Below are 20,156 nucleotides of genomic sequence, written 5' to 3'. Positions count from 1 at the left end.
TGTGCAGCCCAGATGCCTCTACTAAGTATTTGGAGTATATGATCTAAACACTCAAGAATTCGAGTAGTTATGACTTAACAAAAACCAAAACTCCAGTATGATCTAAAAAGAGAGAAGAGCTAAATTCTCAAAGAGTACAGTTGCTCCATTGTCCCAAGGCTGGTACCTCAGTCCTTGCCTTGGTGTACCCAGGACTCGATGATGATCTGGGCAACGTCAGATGATTAGAACTAAACCAGGGAAAATGCTGTGGTGATACTTAAAATGAATAACACATATCAATAAGCCTTCTCAGTTATAAAATGAAAGATCCCATGAACAGAAAGCCTTGCAAATGCTAACTACGGGAAGACAGTGTCATTAAATGCACAGACAGGCAAAGTATAGGTAAGAAGTTGGTGAAATGTGGTCCTGCGGTGACTGCTACAAATAATTTATAAGTAAATGCAAGTATTTGAATTGCATTTTCAGATACTTTAATGTCTGAGCCTTCAAAGCAACAAACAAAATCAACCCCATTCTATCGGTTCATTACAGAGACTCTTTCTAGTGGTTGAAGACTGCCAGAAAATACAGTCTCCCACGTGCTGATAAAAGTACATTTTTTTATGCAGGTATCTGCAAAGGAGTAGCCAAAGAAACAAAAGCCTTAAGAAATGTGTCTGCAAAGGTTACTACATTCAGTGAGTTCCTTAGAAAACATATTAAAGAATATTTGGGACTTAAAACAATTCCTCCTTTGAGGGAGTCTACCTAGTTATGCCTTTAAAAATGTACTTGTTGAAAAGATGGAGTTAATGAAGAGACTTCTTTTTGATATTACATCCAGCTGCTTGGTGAAATTGCTAAGAAACAAAAATTGAATCATCTATGTGGATACAGAAAAGTTGAGTATTAATGAACCATAGCCATTTCTCACTTTTATGAATGCTTTAAGCTGCAATGAACAGGAAACCCATCCTGCAGTAGTTTCAATAAATAATGATTACCTTTTCCCAGGTAACAAGGAGCCTGAAAGCAGATGATTACAACATGCTAAGGACTCCAAAATGCCATCAAAAACCCAAGTTCTTCCTCTCTTTCTGCCCTCCCATCCTTAATATGTTGAATTTTATTCTGCACTTGTCACTCTATGATTGCAAGCTGTCTGCTTTAGCTTTGGACATCGCACCTGTCTTTGAAACTGGAAGAACTGGGCAGGGATGGCAACAGCCTCACCCATCCTCTTCTTTCACCATCTTGGACTGCTAAGATTGCTATAACAAAATTCGATAGACTCTGTGATTCAAACCCAGATATTTATGTTCTCAGTTCCAGAGGCTGAGAAGTCTAACATCAAGGTATGCACAGTCAGTGAGGGCAGGGGCGTCTGTCTCTCCCTCTTCTTACGAGGGCATTAATCCTCCCATGAGGATGCCAGTCTCATGAACTAATCTAAACCACATTGTCCCTCAAAGTCCCCACCTCCAAATATGATCACTCTGGGAGCTAGGGCTTAACACATGAATTTGGGGGAAACACAAATGTTCACCACAAAAACAGTCAGGAAAAGCAAAAGTTTACCCAAAAGCAAAAGTTTACGCTCCCCAGAATTTTACTTAGTCTCATTGATAAGAGCTGGTTCACATGGCCCCTTAGTACAAGGGCAGGGAAGGTGAATGTTTCATGTTAGTACAAGGGCAGGGAAGGTGAATGTTTCATGGAGCACATGGAGCACATTTTTACCTTAAACAGTATTAAGGCTACCCTAGCAAGGAAATGAAAGAAAGGAAATGGATATTGGGTAGGTAACTGCCAGTGTCTGCTATATGTGCCTAAAGCAGCATAGTTTACAGAAGTACTGGGACTTCCTTTAGCTCTAATAAAAGTGATCCTATTCCTAAAACTTTGTAAGGTTTATAGAAAAGAGTAGGGAAAATAAACTGGTAGAAACTTAAAAATCACTCAAGAACACAAAGAGTTTTTCCTCCTAATAAAAATGTTTACCATTATCTTGAACTTCTGTGATGTTTCTAAATCTCCTCATGCATACTATAAACATTGTAGTTATATATGTCTTAGGAATTATTAAATGGTTTTAATGACTTCAACTTTGTATTAGTTTATTGAATTTATAGAGGTTGTGCCATGAGGCAGAGGGTGGCATATAGTAAAATGCTATGTCTAGAGGAAGCAATAAAATATTTTTTTTATTTATAATGAGGGTAACAGTGATAAAATGAAATCCCTGCCAGCATCCATCTTTATTACTGGTGTTTAAATCCTCTGTTGCAGAGGCTTTTCTTTGTAAAGAGAATTCTTAAAAAAAAAAACATTATAATTCTAGGATTGAGGAATAAAAGTAATACTAGGCTTCAGGGCAGTTCTATTGGACTTTTTATTGCATGTGGTTGCTATATTTCAGGGATTGGAATTAGGTAGCTCTGTATCTCAATCTATGTAATAAGTCTACTTTATAGCAATGTTCTGCTTCATTTTTATTTTAAAGGGATGCCTTGAGAGAAATAAAATAAGTTCAAAAATGAAGTAAAGCAAACAAAAACAGATCCCATCATGGCTCCTAAAGTAAACCAGAATACCTCACCGTGGCATGGAGCATGTCATTGAAACACACTTAAATTCACCATTCTTGCCATGTCCTATCCACAGGAGAGCTTATTAGATAAGAGACTGATCCTCCTGAGCACATTTGACTTCTGGCAACAACAAATTTCTTCACCACCTCCATTCTCCCAACCATCCATTCACCCATTCAAAACAAAAAACAAACAAACAAAAAAAAACACCTATTGAGCACTGTGCTGAAAGCTGGCGATACAAAAAGAAATCAGATATTACCATCCTTCAAGGCCTATTGGGGCCACAGTTGGGGAGGTGAGCAATAACCCTAGTTATACTCCCATTCCACAGCCTTTCAAATACACAGCCTCTTGCTCCTATGCACAACTGTATGTGGATGGAAGAAAGTTTCAGGAAGAAACACCTCCCTGCATTCTCCCTGGAAACGTTCTAATTTCAAATCAAGTTCATAATATTTTCCCAAATGGCATTCGTACTATTCAGTAACATTTGATAACATCTTACAATGTGCTAGCTACTTTCCCATTGAATTGTCACAATAGCTCCACGAGATAGATACGAGTATCCCCTATAACTCTAGTCTCTGAAAAGAATATTAGGTCACATATTCAACTCTGACATCACCAGTAGCAAAGAAATAAAGGCCAAATTCCACCCCCTCAACCCCACCCCCACCAAAGCTAAAACTCCTCTTGTCTCCCTCTGAATCAACATTCTATTCATCTGGTATTTTTCTGTATTTCTCAGGCGCTAAGGAATGTCATTTCTTCAGTTCTTAATCTGTGTATTTGGAATAGATGGACAAGGGAGTAGAAAAAGGGACTAGCTCAGAAAGCAGGAAAAAAAGAAAATATTAAGGAAAGATTAGTTACAGTGATATTTTTCCAAACTGTCCTGAAGATAAAATTGATGAACTCTCAGTTTTCTGCAGTTCCCTTATCCAGGGATCTCAATTCTACAGAATCCAGTTAAGGAAATAGAGAGGAAGCAAAGGCATCTGTGACCAGCTGAAATAATTACAGTTTTCCCCACTATTTGAAAGTAGAGAGTTCCCACAAAAACTTCGGTAAGCGGAAATGGTATAAAGCAAAGAATCAATTGCCCTTCATTTACATAGAACATTTTCTGAGTCTTCCCAGACCCAACAAAGAGGCTCTCTCAGGCTTTCCTGACACCTTAGGATACAGCTTGTTAATGAAGCACAGAATAAATGGAGAGAAGGCATTTGAGGCTGAGAGGAGGTCCCAGAAAAGGAGTTGGCGGGGCCGCTGACTCTGCTGCTCTGAGGGAACAGCCTCTGCAGAGGCTCCATGTGAAACAATCACTGGAGGCTCTTTGCACTTTCTGCCTTTTCTTTTTCCTAAGAGAGAAAAATGTTCTTCGGATTTCTTTCATTAACAAAAACAGATACCAACATGGGTCTTTCCTGACCATGAATGGTGTAAAACAAACTTTCAAGAAGCAGGAGACACCTGTACTTCATAGTCCAGACTCCTCAGATCCTAAAAATACCTCTTTTAGACATGGTTCTATCAGGCTTGGTTGTCTGGTTTTGTAGTCGTCAGGATATTCCACTCTGAAAATTGGAACTGGATGGTAGTTGCTAGCTTGAGAGAGACAGTCACAGAGAGAGGAATAAGAAGTGACAGCTGAAAGCCTGTTGATGAGCACAGAGACAGAAAACTGATCAAAAATAGACCCAAGAGCTCAAAAACACTACAGATGGGGCTCCAGGACAAATATCCTTCATACTTCAAAAGTCCCTGAGGGGCTATGATTCATATGACAACACTGGGTTAACAAGAACAGCTTTAAAAATATTTAATATCCTTTGTGAAGAGAGTTTATGACAATACCTATAAATAGGATCATGCAGAATCACAAAAATTAAGAAAGGTTGCATAAGACAATAGAGGCAAACTCAGATCTGGGTGAAGATTCAGCCCTTGCCTACACTGTGCTCTTAGACAAGTTACCTAATCTCTTGGGGTTCCACTTTCTTCTCTGTAATTTTTTTTTAATTCATATATTAATGCTTAGTTCTTATAGCTATTGAAGGACTGAATAAGTCCAGGTTTATTACACATGGAACACTGTGCCAGGCAAACAGTGCACAATAATGTGGCTTTTCTTCATTTCCCTCAACTCTAGTTATCTGGGAAATTCATTTCTCTGAAACAACTTCTACTCAAATGCCACATGAACAAGGTACTCTTGGTGTTAGTAGAAAGGTTTTGTTGTTGTTGTTGTTTTGTGTATTTCTCAGAAAGGGAGAGCACAATTAGGCAGAGAGGAAGGCAGAGGCAGAGAGACAAGCAGACCTCCCACTGAGCAAGGAACCCAATGCGGGATTTGATCCCGGGACCCTGGGATCATGACCTGAGCTGAAGGCAACTGCTCAACCGACTGAGCCACCCAGGCATCCCAGTAGAAGGGTTTATATAAAATTTTCAGTTGAGCCCCAAGTCCAAGTAATGAGATAACTTGGCCCATTTTATCATACTTGCTTAACCCCACCGGAAAGTTCAATGAACGTGAAAGTTAGTACAAGCAGTAATTTCTACCTAATGTATCAAAACATCACGGTACCACTGACTTCTCCTGATATTTTTATTGGCTGAGTACTGCACCTATCATGCTTTAATTATGAGGCCTCACTAATTTCAAAACATGACAGCTACCTATGTGTGTAGATATAGGGTGTGTGGGGAGTGTGTAGGGGTATGTGTGTGATTGAGAGAGAATGAATCAGATACAGAGGTTACATTTGTAAAAGAATTTCGAGTTAATCTAAGTCATCCACTTTAAAGAGAGATTTTTGCTCCATGTAATTTTCTGGTAAGGATGGGATTCATTATTTTATTAATGCTGAGCAGGCTCACAGTTCTGAAGATCATGTGTTGGCACACTATGGTTTCCTTTCCAAATCTGACCAGATGCCTGTTTTTGTAAATAAAGTTTTATTGGGACACAGCCATACCCATTTGCTTATGTCTTGTCTATGGCTGTGTTCACACTGTGTTCACACGGCAATGGCAGATTTGAAGAACTGTGGTACAACAGCTTTTTTTGGCTCACAAAACTGAAAATATTTACTATCTGGCCCTTAGCAAAAAATGTTCTTAATGGAAGGTCTCTCAAATTCAATCCAGCGGCTGAAGGGGTGATCCTTTGAAATGTGAAATGAAATACTGACAGTTCAATTTCTATTTTTCTTTTTCCTCCAAACAAATTAGGAATTACACCTTCAATTATTTGATACATAGATTGACCAGGATATTCCCAGCTGGCTGTATTTAGGTAATATGGCTGCGATGTCCTAAGGAAAAAGAGTCCACAGATGGGAGGGGTCAACCCAGCATACCTCCTCACTTGTTCACTTCCAACTCATGGTGACATGGGACATTTTATGTGTGACTAATTAAGTGCATTTAAGAATCTTCCTACTATCCAAATCAACCTATACAACATGACTTGTCACTTTGAAAGATCCCTGCAGAAAAACCACAAACAGAATTCTAATCCTACAAGCACAAGTAACTAACAAGGAATTAAGAGAGTTACACCTCCTTCTTTAAGGAGGAATTTTGCATCCACTATGATACTAAATAAAACAATGACTCTAAACATGTTTGACAAGAAGTCATCTCAGATCTGTCAACCATCTTAAGAAGACTATTTGAAATACAAATTTCCATCCTCAGTCATTTCTGATAAAAATCACACTATGTGTATATTGTGCCATGAAACATCAGAAAATTGTAATAGTCTGAAACCATCATGCTTACTAAAATATTTGTAAGCTAGTTTATTTAATCTTCCTCTCAATCTTTCTTATTTCAGTTTTATGTATATATACATATTTTATAGTATATACTACAGTGCATGCTAATATACTATAGAGACTGTCTAAATAAATAAATATACACAAAGGGTAAGAGCTCCTTTTTTTTTAATTGTTAGGTAGTGGGCAGGATGTAAACGTTTTTGTACCACCAATCTACAAGGTAAAAAGTGTTCAAAGATAAACTGAGGCATATTAAAAACTGCAAGAATTTGAGCAAAAATCAATTCCAAGGAGGCACTGCTTAAATCAGAAGTGATTAGGAGCCCTCCACCATACTGAGCAAGACAGGAGTCTTTCATAGAGAAGATATGGAAGGAAATTATTTGACTGATTATAGGTTAAAAGGTTGCCTTATTTGGGAAAGCCTCGTTGGCTCTATGTGATTAGTTGTCCTTAGGTTTCAATTTCTTAACCTTGAGACATTTGCAAGCTTACATAGGTTTGGTTTGCTTACCTTGGCTGTTCTGGCATTAGAACAACCTCAGTGTACTAGCCTTTGTTTAATTAATTTAACAAAGGGTAGAGAGAGCTTGTCTTGGTCCAGACCTCTGCCTGCAGTTCATCCTCCAAAAGTGTAGAGAACCACAGGAAGTGTACCCAGAAGAGAGTCTATTAAAATTAGGAACACAGAAGCATATGCATTGCTTTCCTCATTAAAACAAAATAGTTGGAATTTTTCTTTTAACGTTTTCTTAACCAAATGGAAGAAAAAAAGTTTTATTGCTCTCAGATTTGATCATTTATCATCTGTGAATGAGAAGTACATTTTGAAAACCAAGAATACTAGACAAAACCAAAAATCTGTGACTGTTGAACAAAGACTGATTTTAAGGAATTCTAAAGCATAATATGTCTACCTAAGACTGATCTCAAAAAGAGAGATGGTAACAAGAATCTGGAAAAAAAGACTGGGCAATTAAATATCTCCTTAGTCTGCATTGTTATTTAAGTTGATGAGCAATTTTTTTCCTGCATATATCTAAATATTCTTGAGTAATAGATTTTATCAAGAGAATGAGAACGAGAGGATATGCATATGTAAGACACCTACTGTGTACCTGAAATCATGCAAAGTTTGCACAATTTATGCTTATCACAATCTGTATTTTATAGATTAAAAAATTGAGGCTGAGAGAATCTAAGCAACTTAGCCAAGGTCACCCAGCTAATAAGTGGCAGAATTGAGATTTTTTTTTTAAAGATTTTATTCATTTATTTATTTGACAGACAGAGATCACAGGTAGGCAGAGAGAGAGGAAGGGAAACAGGCTCCCTGCTGAACAGAGAACCCGATGCAGGGCTCGATCCCAGGACAATGGGATCATGACCTGAGCCAAAGGCAGAGGCTTTAACCCACTGAGCCACCTGGGCACCCCTGGCAGAATTGAGATTTTAACTTTCATATATCCAGTGCCAAAGAGAGGACTTGGCTACTGAAGCGTACCATCTCCCAAAAGTAAAGCTACACTATGCTGAAGACTTTTTCTCCAGCAATTACAAAAATGATGGGGCTCCTGGGTGGCACAGTCTGTTAAGTGACCGACTCTAGGTCTCCACTCAGGTCATGATCTCAGGGTCTGGGATCCAGCCCCTCATTGGGTTCTGCACTCAACACGGAATCTGCTTGGGATTCTCCCTCTCTCTCCCTGTGCCCCTCCTCCCTCTCATGCACACGCTCTATCTAAAATAAATAACTAAATCTTTTTTTAAAAAAATGATAATAAAGTTGACTCTTGCACAACACAGGTGTTAGAGTTACTGAGCCTAAATACAGTTGAAAATCCCATTTAACTTTTGACTCCCCTAAACTTAACTAATAGCCTGTTGACTAGAAAATTTACCAATAACATTAACAATCAACACATATTTTGTTAATGTAAATGTGTGTGTGTGTGTATAAATTGCTGCAATCTTATAATAAAGTAAGTTAGAGAAAAGAAAATCATCAGGAAGAGAAAATACATTTACAGTATTCCTCATATAAGCGGACCCACGCAGTTTAACCCATGTCATTCAAGGGTCAAATCTAGCTTAAATTTGATTCAGTGGCCCTAGTAATGACCTTCCTATGCACTAATATTTTATATTGAGATATTTTATTTATAAAACTTGTATTTTATATATTCATTTGAACTTTTGCCACTGAAACAAAACTATCTAGCATGATTGGGTTCTCTGACCCATACAAATTTATTTAATTAATCATATATATTTGAATAATAATACCAAGTGTTTACTATTTGCCAGACCTGGATATAGCACTTTATATGCATTAGGTCATTTGATTCCATAGCAACTTCTATATGCATACCATACTTTTCAACTATTTTACTATCTTGCCTCAGTTAGCAATAAATCAAAACAGACAAACACTATTTTTAATATTTCAAGTTCTCACTAAATCCCCAATCTTCTACAACAAATTGGTTTAGAGTAGAAGAGCCTTCCTTAAAATCATAATAAGTCCAAAAATTTCCTAAATTTGACCAAGAACCAATGTGACATACAACCTTACTCTTCCCTCCCACCAAGATGGCATCACAAGAGATTCTTCCATGGTGCGTGGTGGAAATCTGACAGGAATCTAACAGAATTAGAACACCAACCTTAAGTACATGTTTGATATGCTTCTTGGTGATTTACCAGGCACCACAAAGATGGTATGTGCTTATATGTTATATAAAAAGCCAACTCCAGTCCCCCAAAATGTCAAAGTCTTACACTCCTTAAGAACCAATAGCTGAACTTGTGTCTTGTTGTAAAAAAAAAAAATTAAGCTGAGTAAAGATCTCATTGGCTTTATTCAATGATTCATGAATCAAGCAAGCAGCTTCCCATCTAACAGATAGAAAGGAGCTCTGAGAACCAGGGCAAAATGAAAGACTTTTGTAGGTAGGAAGGAGTGGGAACAAGGAAGTTATACTAGCAAAAAGTGGATTGGTTATAACAAGATCACTCTCCTTTAGAGAATAACAACAGATTACCTCCCTAGTGCTGACCAGGTGGTATCTGATTGACTGGTTTAAGATTCTATTTCTGGGAGAGCTGAAACTGTAAGTATTAAGTCTTGGTTTCATTATGTGGGGCTCAACATAAGTGGCTCCATTTGGGTCCTGTATCCTTGTTTTTAACATCACCTATAAGGTTGACCACAAGCCATCTTGTGGTTCTCATCAAAAAAAGAGTGAGATCTCCATGGGTTACCTGCTTCTCTGTCACTCTTTTTAACAAGTATTTTGGGCTTAGTTCGATTCTTTCTTTTGTTTGTATAATTTACCTTGTGTTTTTTTTTTCTGAAACTTTTAATTCTCTCATATTTTCAGCAGGTTTATGTATTTTTATTTTTCTTTGATCTGCACAAAATTTTCTTGGTACCTCTGAAGAAAGCAAAATGAGGCAGAACAATAAATAGATTTTTTTTTTTTTCTATCTTGGGTTTTCTCTCCTTTCATCTTTAACGAGGATCTCATCATTTGGACAACTGATGCTTTAGAATTTGCAATTATAATCATCCTTTTAAAAACTGACAGAGTGAGATTAAGTAAATCAGTGCACTTTAGAGGTGGAACAAATTGAGTAACTTTCTTGGCAATTTAATTCCTCCCCCTCTTAAACAACAAGCTTTAATTCAGCACATTCAGTATATCTGGCCTAAGGATAAATATTTAGCTCAGGTGGAAACTCTGTGAACTGATAATTAAACCCAAAAAGCTTTCCACAAATTGCTCATTTAAAATCTTGTGCTTAATGGCAGCTTAAATCTAAGTAAATAGATTAAAAAGAAAAATGATGCTACCACTCTAAATAAGATAAAAATGCTGTATAAATTTTTGCCTTCTAAAGGCTTAACCTTTAAAGACTTAGAATCCATCAGAGTCATATAGAAGATCAAGATATTCTATGAAACTTCATTTTTCTTATCCCAATGAAACATCAGCACACTTCATATTTGTTTTATCTTTCAGCTATTAACAGATTGTCACTAGGCTTCTCTGATTCGGCATTTCATTTTGTTAGTCAATTAAAATCACCCACATACACACTTACTCTTTCTCTGCAATTTCTTCTTCAATACCTTAACTGGAATACTGCTAGTAAAATTACATTTCTTTTTTGTCCTGAGACCTCAAAGAAAAATTTCCAAACTTATGGTGAAAATAACAAGCAACTGATCATTTCTCTTTACTCCAACTTTGAAATGAGGTTTAGAAAGGAAAGCTCCAGAAGATGATATAATTAAATGTACTTTCTTTTTAATGATGAACGGTTTATGTTCCTTATTCTGGACATTTTTCCTTCACACGTAGAATAGAATAAAGTAGTAAGAAAAAAAAAACATTTTGGATGTGTTTAAAGTTCCATCTCTGTGTTTCACAGAACCCCTTGCTGATTTTATCTTCCCAAATCATAGAGACCATGTTGTTACCATTATTTTTAAAATTCAACAGAAACTGGCCCACATACTTGCATATGCATAAGCACACTCAAAAAAACAAATATACACAATAAGCTCATTGTGTATCTTCCTACTGCTGAAAGCCATGCTATCTACACACATACACAGATATATTAAGCCAAAACCAAATGCATCTGTGGGTGGAAAAACTTCTTGCAGTTTCCTACCCTTCTTCAGTCATAATTAGTTGACGGAAGAATTACTGAAGTTCCTAAATTTTAGTTGACTTAAACTACATTGTGTATAAGAATTACTAGCCTACTTGTTAAACAGACAGATTGCAAGGTTCCACTCAGAAAATCCTGATTTATTTCATCTCTTCTGAAACACTACCCAACACTGTGGTATGTGAACTATAGGGTCCCCAGGAAAGACACTCCATAAGGTGTCACTTTGGCATACTGATTACTTGGAATTAAAAGTTACTTAGGTAATAGACAGTGCAAGAACATTCTGACCCCTTCTGTGTTTCCAGAAATCAAGAAATAAATCTCCCTTGAGAAAGGTACCCTCCCTGTACCGGGAACTAAAGAGACATCCTTATCACCAGAGGTAGAGAATTCAGAGCCAAGAAAGCTGTATAAACAAACCCCTATTATTTTTACTAACTTATCATTCAAGCCCAAATTCTGCTTAGAATTCTTTACTATCTGAAGCTCCCCAACATAAGTTTTCTTTGTCCTGTCAATTTCTCACAGATTTAGGTTTCTTTGCCTAAAAAGCATAAAACCTGCCTGCCTTGGTCACTTCTTTGTGTCTCAATTGTAATAGTGAGCCTCCATGTGCATGTAATTAAACTTTTTTTTCTTCTGCTAGTCTCTTTCATGTCAACTTAATCTTTAAAAAACCAGCTAGAGGAGATTTGAAGGTTATAGGAAAATTTTCCTCTCCCCAACAGGACCATAGCTTTATAAACATCCTCTTAAATGTGTCCTCCTCATTCCAAAAGATTATTTATAGCTTAAGGAGGAAAACTCCTGAAATGTTTTTCTACCTGGAAAAAGAATATGAAAAGTCCTATTCATTGGTCAAAACCAGTCCATGTATCACCTCTTTAGCTGAGGTTCCCCTAATTTTCTAAGACACAATCTCCACTCTTCAACAGCACCAATCCTATTAAAGGCTTACATTATCTGTGGTTTACAAAGCACTTAGATGGGTTCAGAACCAATTGCCAGGGTCTCCAGTAGTGCCTGGGAGCATGGGCTTCCACTCAGGTGACAGCTGCTTCTGAGCTCTGAGTGTTACCCCTTCTTTTCCTCCTCTTCTTATCTTCATTCTCTTCCCCCCCTTTTTTTTAAATTCCAGTCTTTCTGACACATTTGTATTCAATAACTCTTTTGAAATATTAAGAGTGATTCTAATAATTTTCTTGGATAATTCACCAAAATCTGGGGGCACCTCAATGTCTTGGTCACTTAGGTGTCTAACTTCAGCTCAGGTAATGATCCCAGGTTTCTGGAATCAAGCCCCGCATCGGGCTCCCCACTCAGCAGGGGAGTCTGCTTCTCGCTCTCCCTCTACCCCTGCTCACTCTCTCAGTCTCTTGCTCTCTTAAATAAAATCTTAAAAAATTTAAAAAAAAAAAAACCTGCCTAAAAAGCTCTCTCTCTCCCTCTACCTCTGCCCTTCCCTCCAACTCATGTAAGTGCATGCTCTCTTTCAAATAAATAAATTCAATCTTAAAAAAGGAACCCCCCAAAATTCACCAAAATATGAACTCAATGACCCAAATTCAAACTTTTTGATATGTCCCATCTTACCTGACATAATTACAGAAAGGATTTCACACTCATGTCACCCAACAGGATCTATAAGATACTCCCTTCTCTAAGGCATTGAACAATGTATTATTAACCTGGAGTTTTGCATTAATGAGGGGAGCTGTGGCATCCTTGAAAAGTTCTGTAGCAACTGTCTTTGCTATATTATAAATGACAGTGGATGATGTTGTCATTGTACTAGACAACTCCCTGATTTTAGTGGAGCCAGATGGGAGTGCATAACTAGCATAGATAAGATCAGAAAAATTACCCCAAAGGGCAGCAAGAATAGAATGGCAATCAGAATGTTTTGTCACACAAGGATCTTTGAGGATGGCTTACTAATCATGGTATTTCTGAGAATTAGACAGGAAATCTACTTAAATATTATTTGATCTATACAAGAAAGGAAGGAAGAGAAAGAAAGGAAGGGAAGAGGGAGAAAGGAAAGAAAAGAGAGAAAGAAGGAAAGATCTCTGGGTCTGGTGAGTAGTCATGACCTATCAGTCTATCTTTCAGTTTTAAACCAGTTCGAAGACCCAAAGCCCCTTGATTAAAGCAGAGAACGGGTCCTGGAGAGGAATGACCTTACCAGATGTTGCAAAATATATTTTTTGACTTTTCCCCTAAATCTTCCCTAAAAGGGTCTTGTAGCTGTTTACTAAAGTCACAGTACAGTGCAGAAGGAGAAATAATCAGATCATCCAAAACTAGTCACAGGCTATGAATTGGTGCTGATCTCTGAATATTCAAAACATTTCTATTTCTGCCTAATCTAATAGATGCTTATGGTGGTCAAATGATAAAGAGATGTGGCTTTAGCCTACCCTACAGTGGGCCCATCAGGTCTATATACCATCCTATGCTTATTTTCCCAGTTCTTGAGGGTATAAGTGCAATAGCCATATTCAAAAAAATCACAAAATCTTCTACCATCTCCTGATCAATGAAATGATGAGTATTATCATAAGAAGGAACAATGATAAGCCCTTCATCTGCCCAAAACTATCAGAACAGTAAACCAAAAGCTATTCTGCATCTGTGGTAGAATTACAAGGATACATGGCACCGTCAAAGATTCAAAAGATTGAGCTTTGTGGCTGTTATTACTTCCTTATTCAACTCCCCTATTTGACCTGTACAGAAAGCAGATGAGTCTTAGAGAATGACATAAACATAACCAAGTGATGTTTCCAATTTCAGCTCCCAAAAGAGATGTGGTCTGTTTACTGGAGCAGATCAACACAGCAAATGCATTATTTGTATCAGTTAGCAAAGGCCACTAAAAGTAGTTTGGTTTACAATAGAACAATAGAACACCTTCCCTGCCTTACCTCTAGGTTATGTTAACTTTGCAGTTTTCTATTATAATCTAAGAGTCAGAAACCTTGATCATTTTGACATCCCACAGAACACCAGAGACCAACAATGACTGGTTGGGTCACATATCATATCACTCTCACAGACTCTCCTGTCTCCCTCTTCTACATTTAAGGACTCTTCTGATAACACTGGCCAACCAGATAATCTAGGATAATCCTTTATTTTCATTATTTCATCCACTACTGTAATTCCCTTTCGCTGTAGAAGGTAACATATTCACAGGCTCTGGGGATTAGGATTTGAAAATTTGGGGAAGCAATTATTCTGTGTGCACTAGAACCTCATGACCCAGAAGATTCAACAATTCTGGAACATGCTGCGGCAAATTAGCAATGCCTTATGAAGACTCAGGAAGTCTCCAACTAGAAAATCAGAGCAGAAATCCTCAGGATTTAGAAGCAAAGCCATGTTCTCATAGGCATGTAACTACCCTTTGAAAGAACGTCTCTTGGCTTGCATGTGAGCTCTGTTACAGATGAATGTCTAACCCAAAGATAGTATACAATCAGGAATCTAACTTAAACATAATGAATTGAGTGCTATCTTAGCCACAAAATTATGAAGTTGGACATGCACAGCAATATTTCATCATCAAATGGAAGTGAGACTGAAATTAAGGAAGTCCTGAAGACAAAATTCTCTTAGATCCTTCTCCTGCTGCATTCTTGCTTCTCTCTCAATCCTTAAATATTACCTTACATGGGCGCCTGGGTGGCTCAGTGGGTTAAGCCGCTGCCTTCGGCTCAGGTCATAATCTCAGGGTCCTGGGATCGAGTCCCGCATCGGGCTCTCTGCTCAGCAGGGATCCTGCTTCCCTCTCTCTCTCTCTCTGCCTGCCTCTCCGACTACTTGTGATTTCTCTCTGTCAAATAAATAAATAAAATCTTTAAAAAAAAAATATTACCTTACAGGGTGCTCCATATGAACAATTGGCTAAGAAAGAAAAATCTTGGGTCTAGTTTACAGATGGAGCCACATGATACGCTTGCACATTCTGGAAGGGTGCTGCTATTACATTACAGTCCTCTTCCCTGAAAGATAATGGGGACAGCAAACCATCCTAGTGGGTAGGACTATGAGAAGTCTCTCTGGTTGTTCACTACATAGAGACCAGAGAAGAATCATCTGATGTCAGATCTTCACTGACTCTCAGGCAATGAGTGAATGTCTATAGTTTAACCAAAAACTTAGAAGATACATAATCTGATTGGTGATAAGGATGTCTTAGGAATAGGCACATGGATGTATGGCTCAGAAAGGGCAAAAATAAAAGGAAATTTGGGTCTCATATTAATACTCATTAACAAGTTTCCACTATGAGGAGGCTCTCAATGTTATCAGGATAAGATTACACATTATGTCGATGTCAACCAGCCCTTTTCTTAGCCACCACAGTGCTTGTCCAATAATCAAAGTGAAAACAGTAATAAGGAAGGAGGACCCAACAACATGGACTCCCCTCACTAAGGTTAGTCAAGCTGAACCACTGCCTGATACTCTACCTACTGATAGCAGAAGACAGCATGGATCCCACAATGTAGGATCATCCAGCTACCTAGGGGCAGACTGATGGCATGGATCCTTTCCATCATAGCTCATTCAAGATGGTATCTATAATGGGTTGAATAGTGTCCTCCACCCAACTATCATACCAACTCAGAACCTCCTAATGTCACTTTGTTTGACAATACGGTCTTTGAAGATGTAATTAGTTAAGAACGTCCAGATGAAATTATCCTGGATTTAAGGCAGTACCTAAATTCAATGACTGGTATCCTTATAAGAGGAGAGAGATACAGGGAGAAATGGAAATGTGAAGATAGTTTTTGGAGTTTGGAGATTGGAGTTACCCTATTCCACAAGCCAAGGAATGCTTAGGGCCACCAGTAGATGGCAGAGGCAAGAAAGAATTCTTCCCTAGAGCCTTCAGAAAAGAGATGCTGTGGACCACACCTCAATATTAGACTTGCAGCTTCCAGAATTTTGAGAGACTAAATTTCTGTTGTTTAAAGCCACCCAGTGTGTGGTACTTTGTTACAACAGTCCTAGAAAATAATAGACTAGCATACTATGCTAAACAACATCACTTCTCACCAAGGAGCTCATTTTACATGAAAACAGTGCAATGATGGACTCAGATTCAGAGGATCTACTATCCTTACTATGGTGTCCCTGCAACTAGAGGCAGCTGGTGTGAAGTAATAGTAGAGTGGTCTACAGATGCTTCATTTATGCGACCTGCAAGGGCGGGGGGTGCTGTTCTTCAAGGTGTGGTATATGCCTTGAACTGATAACCAATATATGATGCTGTTTCTTTCATGACCTGAAAAGCTGGATCATGAAACCAAGTGGTGGGACAGCTAGTGGCTCCTTTATTACACCTAATAACCCAGTCACGGGATTTTTGCCATTCCCCCACAATTTTGGGCTCCATTATTTTATAGGCCTTCCTTCCTAGGAGAGGAATGTTTCCAGTAAGGAGTACAACTGTTCAACTGAACTGAAAGTTGAGATGGCCACCTAGATATTTCAGGCCTCTCATGACAAAAAATCAAATGGCAAAAAGAAAAATCAAAATTATCAAAAGGAAACTGTGTTGCCATCACATGGCAAGAATAAGGAAGACTGTTTGGGACCCTGGGGATTTCCTAGTGCTTCTCTTATTATTTCTATCCCAGTCATAAAGGCTAAAAGAAGACAATAACAACCCAAGAAAGAAAAATAATCAGTGATTCAGATACTTTAGGAATGAAGATTTGGAACTTTAAACAGAAAAGAGACTGGCTGAGAGCAGAGAAAAAAATGAAATGTTAGCAGAAGAATTTTATAAATATCAACATAAACTTGTGACAAGTTATAGAAATGAGAACTATAGAAACTATAAATATTTTTCTTCCTTGTTTTTAGGTAGACATATTTGTAGATATTAGGTACATATATATGGAGGAATTTTGCTTCCCGTTTCCCCCATTTTTTTTTGAAGGGAGTTAGTGAGAGTTAACTCTATAATTCAGCTTGTAAATATAGAATATTCAGAAGGAATTGCTCAATGAGTTAGATGAGGAGATAACATCATTGTTTATAAAAGAGGTGCATGCATTCAATCAGATACAAACAGAATGTTGTATGGAAATCCCTTATGGGTAGAAGGATGAGAATGGATGCTGACTGGCTGGAAGAGTGGTCAGTGTCAGTCACCTGAGTCTTTATTCTCAGTCCATCTTCCCATCCTTCTTTGCTTCGCCAGGTATGACAGAAAGTTTGGAGGCTGAAAACTAAAATTTTCTTACCTCTCTGGCCAACTGGACTCCAATTAGATTCTGCCAAGGGGAGGCAACATGAGACAATGGAAGGAGAAAGAAGGGAGAAGGCACACTTTCCATCTTCAATTATTGTCAACACCTTCGTCAGCAAGAGTAGCATCTACAGCACAACGACAGTAACAGCATTGATGGAGGCTGCAGCTTTGGTTGAGGAAACCAGGTTTTCTAGAAACCTTAAGCAAACATGGAACAGATGGCCTTGGAGTCCCTAACACTAAACACTAAACTAACACATAGAATCTGCAGTGTGTGCAGACACATGGATTCCAGTCAGTAACACAAGCTACTTCTGCTCTCTGGGTATCATCTCAATTTGTATTCTCTCTCCCAGCTCCTTTCGTCATCTGTTTGGCTCTCCCAGTTTGCTCCAGCCCATGTGTACAAGTTCTCTGTATTAAATTCCCTCACTTCAAAATACCTAGAGAGGCTTCTAGTTTCCTGGTTATACTCTGACCAATATACCAGTATAACTTCTGGCAATCTGTAACTCCCTTGGGTGTCACTTTTAAAAATCAATCATTATACATCATACTTTTCACAGGTGACCTGATCTTGGATTTTAAGATTCTAGACTTGTGGAAAAAGCCAAAGAAGATTAGGCTTTCTCCCCAACATCTTTCTGCATGAGAAAGTAATGTCCATTTCAACTGTACCCAGAATTCTTTCTTCAGAATCTTCACACCTTCTCCCTTTTACTCTTTTTCTTAAATCAACTTTATTTTTTGCTAATCTTCTCTTCCTAAATTCAAATTGAATGCACATTAATTGTAGAAAAGATAAAAGGGAAAGAAAAAACCCTTGGGACTAACAATCCTAAAGATTGCCATAATGACAGATTCAGAGAGCTACCTGTGTACCCTCGTATCTAGGGGAGGTCATAGAGGGTATGAGTGAGGACACTAGAGCTGAACAGACCTCAGTCTGAGCTGTAGCTATATGGCCTTGAGCAAGTTAACTTCTCTAAGCCTCAGGTACCTGTCTAATGGAGTTAATAAGCACACCCACCTCATAAGGTTGTAACTTAAGAAGATAATGAATGTACAACAACTAACACAGTGCCTGAGTGGTGTCATTCAGTATCTTTCAACATCATTTTTTTTAATTTTTTATAAACATATAATATATTTTTATCCCCAGGGGTACAGGTCTGTGAATCGCCAGGTTTACACACTTCACAGCACTCACCATAGCACATACCCTCCCCAATGTCCATAACCCTACCCCCCTTCTCCCAACCCCCCCCCCCCCCAGCAACCCTCAGTTAGTTTTGTGAGATTAAGAGTCACTTATGGTTTGTCTCCCTCCCAATCCCATCTTGTTTCATTTATTCTTCTCCTACCCCCTTAACCCCCACCATGTTGCATCACCACTTCCTCATATCAGGGAGATCATATGATAGTTGTCTTTCTCCGCTTGACTTATTTCGCTAAGCATGATACCCTCTAGTTCCATCCACGTTGTCGCAAATGGCAAGATTTCATTTCTTTTGATGGCTGCATAGTATTCCATTGTGTATATATACCACCTCTTCTTTATCCATTCATCTGTTGATGGACATCTAGGTTCTTTCCATAGTATAGCTATTGTGGACATTGCTGCTATAAACATTCGGGTGCACGTGCCCTTCCGGATCACTACGTTTGTATCTTTAGGGTAAATACCCAGTAGTGCAATTGCTGGGTCATAGGGTAGTTCTATTTTCAATATTTTAAGGAACCTCCATGCTGTTTTCCAGAGTGGTTGCACCAGTTTGCATTCCCACCAGCAGTGTAGGAGGGTTCCCCTTTCCCCGCATCCTCACCAGCATCCGTCATTTCCTTACTTTCAACATCATTTTTAATACCTGCATCATATCCTATACCACTGAATAGTGCCAAGACCCCAACTGTTAAATATTTAATTTCTTTATGTCATTTTATTATTATTAAATAAAACACTTATGATAACAGTGACTGCTACATTTCTGCATACATACACTAATTATTTCCTTAGGATAAATTTCTCTTTTTTTGCTAAATTCCTCTTTTTTTTCCTAAATATTACTCCTTCCAGGAGGTTGTCACTGTTAAAAAGTTAATATATGTAAAGAACTGATTGTCACACATAAAAGGCATGAACTATTAGACGTGCACTTTCCTCCATTTTATGGTGGGATTAACATTTTGACTAAGTTTCTTTTTTTTAAGTATTGATAGATTTATCTTCTAAATCTTCTGATGTCTGGAAATGACTTTCTTAATAGCCTTTCCACATAATGTCGCTCTGATCACTGAATTTTTCAGTCTATAACCTCCTCCATGCCCACCATACACTGTGGAAGTGACTCCACTGTTTCCAGTATTTTGAGTAGTATTTAATATATCTAATCCACTTGTTTTTTTAAGTCTCTTTTTACTTATCTGCTTTTTTCTGGTAGAGAGATGCAAAAAGGTCACAAACAATTTTCAAAAGAAGAAAGAAAGAGAAAAGAAAAAAGAAACACAAAATAAAGCTCTCTTTTTTTTAAGATTTATATTTATTTGAAAAAAGAGAGAGAGAGAGCACAAGCAGGGGAAAGGAGCATAGGGAGAGGGAGAAACAGAACTCTCACTGAGCAGGAAGTCCAATGCAGGGCTCGATCCCAAGCACCTGAGATCAGGACCTGAACCAAAGGCAGACACTTAACTAACTGAGACACCCCGCACCCTAGGAAGTTCTTTTAAAAAATGAGAAAATGTTCAGCCTTGCAAGTATAAATAAATACATACATACATACATACATACATTTAAAAAGGCAAAGCAAAACTGCATATCATTCTTTTGCT

This window comes from Neovison vison, chromosome 8 (assembly GCF_020171115.1).
Source record: "Neovison vison isolate M4711 chromosome 8, ASM_NN_V1, whole genome shotgun sequence".
Taxonomy (NCBI): domain Eukaryota; kingdom Metazoa; phylum Chordata; class Mammalia; order Carnivora; family Mustelidae; genus Neogale; species Neogale vison.
This window is presented reverse-complemented; position numbering follows the sequence as displayed.